Source organism: Nannospalax galili, unplaced genomic scaffold, assembly GCF_000622305.1.
Source record: "Nannospalax galili isolate Female #2095 unplaced genomic scaffold, S.galili_v1.0 scaffold2818, whole genome shotgun sequence".
Lineage (NCBI taxonomy): Eukaryota > Metazoa > Chordata > Mammalia > Rodentia > Spalacidae > Nannospalax > Nannospalax galili.
The window spans coordinates 214,974-220,571 of NW_008341201.1; the positions used below are offsets into that span (position 1 = coordinate 214,974).

At 38.3% G+C, this 5,598-nt stretch overlaps 1 protein-coding gene across 3 annotated transcripts in view; it reads left to right on the plus strand.

The window, feature by feature from the left end:
• Positions 1–5,598, plus strand: part of LOC103737032 (E3 ubiquitin-protein ligase HACE1) — a 74,363-nt gene that overhangs the window by 33,844 nt on the left and 34,921 nt on the right. The window contains exon 6 of one of the 3 annotated variants that reach the window (XM_017799054.2): positions 2,730–2,812. The exons of the other annotated variants lie outside the window; for them this stretch is intronic. The gene's annotated coding sequence lies outside the window, so the exon portion shown is untranslated. The remainder of the gene's footprint in view (positions 1–2,729; positions 2,813–5,598) is intronic. 3 annotated transcript variants of the gene reach the window in all.

Sequence of the window (5,598 nt, forward strand, 5' to 3'; positions counted from 1 at the left end):
GCAGGGAAGCAGCGGAGAAGCTGAGACCCGCTGCCACAACAGAGACGTGGAGCCGCGGTGCTGCGAGACCTTCAGCACCTCAAGCGGCGGACAGCGATGCGCGACTGAGAACAGAGAAGCTGATCCCCGTGGAACTCGCTGCCCTCCAGGGTGCGCGCAGGGGACCGATCCCTGCGGGACCGCGCGCCCCGTATCTGGAGCCCAACGTGAGAGTCTCTGAACCTCGTGCCAGCTAGGAGCAGGTGCCCACAGAAACGCAGGATTCGTGAATATCCCTCCCCCACCAGGAGGGTAATAAAAATCTCTTCTAATTTCCTCCTTTTGTTTCCGGTCTGAAGTCTTCGCGTGGAACCGCTAGGGACAGAGAGACAACTGAGGCTTCCTCGTCAGGGCTACTCCCTGATGTTGGCTGAAGGTTTCTCTGACCCCCTAACGGACCCCGACTGCCTGTACAGATGTAGACAAAAGACCTCTATCTTTGTATCTTTCTAATATCAAAACCTGGTAACGCAACGGCCAGTTAAAAGCCATTAGGGCGGCCACCACCTTCTCAAACTTGCGGGCAGCCCTGTGCTGGAAGCCAAAGTGGAATCCCCTGAAATTTTAATTTCAGGAATGTTCCCTTGGGGACCATCACTTCACCCCACTTTTCTATCTGAACACTGCTAGAAAAAAAATCCCCAAAGTTCCAGGGATCTCCACGTAAGCTTTAGAGTCAGGCAGATTCCTCTAGTCAGCTCTGTTTCCCTGCCCCCAGGCATTCAAACCACAGCTGAAACCGGTTCAGTGAGAATTTAAATTAACTAGCCCCTGCCAAGCACCTGGAGCTCGAGGGCTTAAGATCTCCCAAAAGAAAAGCTTAAAATTTTGGAATGAGGTGTATCAGTTTGCACCCTGGATCCTATCAGCAGACATATCTGATCCAGAGGTATGGAACTTTCTTTCGCATCTGGCTCGTAAAAAAGAAATCCAAGAAAGGCATAATTTTCCCCTTTCCTTTTTCCCGATAATGGCAGCCATCCAGCAATGCTTATAAAACCCACCTAAGATTGAGTAAAGCTTACAAGCACCAGAAAATAATAAAAGAGAGGTTTTAAGCGATAAAAAAAACCTGCAGACTGCCCAGTAGCAGATTCAACAGAAGTCAGACAAAACCCACCCATCAGCAAAATTAATCCTCACCCCTCTCTTGCTGATTCAACAAGCCCAGATACTAACGCCCAAATTTCAAAAGCTTCCAGAGATACTCAGGTAAATTCCCCTCCCCCTCCCCCATAGAGCATTTTAGGTATTTTATAAAATAATAAAATAATAAGAATACTTTTTTGACTGTTTATTTGAATATTTTATTTTTGAAAATATTTTTATTTTATTTTATGTGTATGAGTGTATTGCCTGCATGCATGTCAGTGCACCTGTGTGCCTGCGGAGGTCAGAAGAGGGCTTTGGATCCTTTGGAACTAGAGTTACAGAAGGTTGTTCTAGGAACTGAACCTAGGTCCTCTGCGAGCACAGCCAATGCTCTTAATTGCTGAGCCATCTCTCTAGCCCCTTAACCTTATATTTGAATAATAGCTTTGACAACTAGAGAGTTACACCTTTGAAATAATGTACTTTACAGATTTGAAGGCTTTAAGAAAACTGTTACATTCCAGTGTTGCCTTTGTGAGGGTTGTTCTCTGCATGGTAGGATGTTTGGCTGCATCCCTGCAGTTTTCTCATACAACCCTATAATGTTGCAATACTACTTCCTACAAAGAAAAATCTTTGTTCAGTAGCTACCAATAAGCATTCTCCTTTCCCCAGTCATGAAAATCAAAATATCTACTGCTATTGCCAGATGCCCTCTATGAGGAACTTACTGACTTTTGTAGTATGCTTTTGAATTCTGTCTTGTTCTTGTGTAGGTGTTCATTGTGATGTGTTCTGATGTAGTACTAGGGTTTAGAGCAGCAGTGAATATATGTGCTCAATCCAAAGGTATTATCAAGCAACTTAATTCTAAAAGGTATTTTCTTTAATGTCTTTACATGCTTTCTTCCTTTTGGCAGGAGAAACTCAAATGAGGATCATAGGAATCAAACTAGAAAACATTATTTTTGAGGTTTTTCAGGTGGGCTTTGTTCTATCCCTAATCATCAATAGTATACTTTTCAAGATTTTTTATCATCTTGCTTTTTGTCACTGTGAGTGAAATGGTTGCAGGGGACAGAATACGTATGAAGGACTCTCAGAAATGCAGCTAATATGAGCAATATGGACATGGCTTCTTAGCTTTGTAACATTTTGTACTTCAGCAATTATACTTGACTTTGAGAGAATTATAGCTCAGTACTCAATTTTGTTCCAAGAGGTAGAAACTCATAAATTTTGCGATTTACTTATCTAAATTAATAGTGTTCCGTTTGCTAGCTGTATGTAATTATGTAAATTGAATAATTAAAATTAAAATAAATTCTGTTTCTTGGTGGTAGCCACATTTCAAGTCTGAGTAGTCACATTTGACAGTTGGGTGCAGATTGAAAGCCATCCCAGGAGTTACTGTAATCACACAGTACCTGAGCAGTAACTCAGCTTGAACTTTTACCCCCCTAATCATGTGCCCGCCCACTCGTTTTGTTTTTAAAGCTTCAAACTGTGGGAAGAACTCTCCTTATGTGGAGTAAAATTTTGACAGTTGTATCTTTTGTTTGACTACTCTAGCTTTACTTTTGTTTTTTTCCCCCCAGACAGTGCAGTGCTTGCTAGACAGTGGTGCTGATATTAACAGGCCAAATGTATCAGGAGCCACTCCCTTGTCCTTTGCTTGCAGGTATGATAGTCTCTATTTTCAGATGCATTCATTAAAGAATAAAACAAAATATTTTAAGGTTTATTGGCAAAATAGAGTGTTACATGTCAATTATAGTTTTACACATAAACTTTTATGTATTTTCTAAAGCTCTCTTGTTTTCCCACAGATGCTTTGCTTTCATTTAAGATGATGGATATCACTATTACAGAAAAGAAAGCATTTTCTATTACTATTATTATTACTTTATTTCTTTTTTTGAGAAAGTCTCATTATAACTCAGGGCAGCCTGGAACTCACTATGTAGCTCATGGCTGGCCTTGACATAGAGCTTCCTCTCTCAGCCTCCCAAATGTTGTGATTACAAGTGTGAACCATCATGTCTGGCTTTTCTATTATATTAATTACCCGTGTTTCTATCTCATAGGTAGAGATTTTTTATTACTTGACTACTTCAATTTTAGGACAATTTAATAATCCAGTTTATTAAGTAACCAGGTCTGTTCCCTTCAGATACATTGTCGAAGTGTGACTTGGTCCAGAGTCAAATCTTTTCTTTCTTTGTATAACTTAAAAAAGTGTTGAATCATTCTTATAAGTTATTGTTATTTTTTAATATTTCCATCTTGGTTCTTTTTATTAAATTGCGTATTTTATTTTCTTATGTAATCATCAAATGCCTAGCTCACTCACTGTGTACCACACATTGTTATAAGGATTAGTGAAACTAATAATTAAGGGCTGTGGGTGTAATAGAGGACTTGCCTAACATGTGCAAAGACTTGCTTTCATCTCCAGCAGCGGGAGATTAAAAAATACAACCACATCATTAACAATTCAGAACAAACCTTAAGGATTAATATAATAATTATATATATAGACCTGTACCCATACACACATACCTACATATGTATATAATATGCTACATAAAGGCAGTTTGCAGTTAGCAAAACATATTAATTTTTTTAAATTTAAATTATAGTGCTCCCTTGTCAGCCTTAGGTATTGGTTCTCTCTCTGATTCTGAATTTGGAACCTTCTTTCTTTGAAAATTTTTTTTATTTTATATTTTATTGAGTTTATGTATATTTCATATAGGACATCTTAATCACCTTTATACTCCCTTCCCATTGTCACCCCCACCTGATGGAAATGAAAATACTTCAATATCAAAATCCCTTACATAAAATACAAAGTATATATAATCTTTGAACATCTTCCTGTATAGCGTATTCATCTCTATATTACTTATACCTAATATAATGCTATGTAGATAGTTGTTAATACTGCATTGTTTTGGTAATGACAAGGGAAAAAGTATATGCATGCTCAGTACAGGTACAGTCATTGCATACCTACTGCATTTTCAACCTGTGGTTGCTTGAATCTATCAGTATAGTATGGACTTGTGGATGTGGATGACTTGACTATCTTTCAGTTAAGAGTATTCATTTAGGTTTTTAGATAAGAGATTTCTGGAAACTTCTTATCCTGTTTCTTATTTTATGTAATTTTACTGAATTTATTTTCTACTGCTTTTTTTCTTTTATCATTGATGTCTATGATGTTATTTTGATCAGACTGATTCAGATCATCTAGTAAACGCTTTTAAAGAATATTTTATTTTTAATTATGTATATGTATGTGTATGTGGAGGACAGAAGAGGGCATTGGATCCAGTGGCGCTAGAGTGATAAATGGTTGCTAGCTGCCATGTGAAGCAGTTCACAAAACACTATAGCGATTCTTTGACTTAAATTAAAATTATGTGACTGTCAAAGTTTAGACTTCAAGATCTTATCTGAAATCAGTATTCTATTGATTGACCAATTGCTTGCATTGTGACATCAATTTATGGAAAATAGTAATTTGGCGTGGAGAGATTGCTCAGTGGTTAAGAGCACTGACTGCTCTCACAGAGACCTGGATTTAGTTCCTAGCATCCACATGACAGCTAACAACTGTCCATAACTCCATTCCAGAGGATCTGGTGCCCTCTTGTGGCCTTCGCAGGCATTGCACCACACAGGTGCGTTTCAATACATGCAGGTGAAATACTCATACACATAAAATCAAAATAAATAAATAAAAATTAAAAAGAAAAAATTTGATTTTCTTAAATAATATTCTATCTTGAGGATTTAGTTTTAGATCAGACATTCCTTTGAAGCTCTAGAGTTGAGTGTCCACCTGGCAGATTCACATCATCATTGAAAGGTCATGCAGTCTCAGATGTTAATGTGTCTGAAATTTTGTTTCTTATTTTCCTTTTCAAACCTTTCAGTTTCTTTCTCTTAATCAAGGGAACCCTTATTCTAGTTATCCAATGCAGAATCATTATTTGTAGTGTTCTCTTTCTCTGATTCTGAATCTGGAACCTTTTTTCTTTGAAAATTTTTTTATTTTATATTTTATTGAGTTTATGTGTATGTCATATAGGACATCTTAATCACCTTTATACTCCCTTCCCATTGGCACCCTTCCATAGCTCCCCCCCACCCCAAACTGGATTTCATGCATTCTGTCATTGCTGTTAAGGTCTATTGAGTCAAGTTAGTGTCCCCAAATGTCCCTCTGTGCAAGTTCATCCACTGAGGTCTAGTCAGCCTATCTAAAGTCCCTCCTTGTATGATGACCAACTGTACCTAACCCAGCAGTAATCAGCTGCCAGTTGTTCTTCAGCTAAGATTGGGTCCCATTTTCACAGTCCTATGCTCGGTTTTTGTTTGCTTGAGTTTGCATGGGTCTTGTGCATGTTGACACCACTGCTGTAGGTTCATATGAGCAAGGTCCCAGGGAGCCAGGCT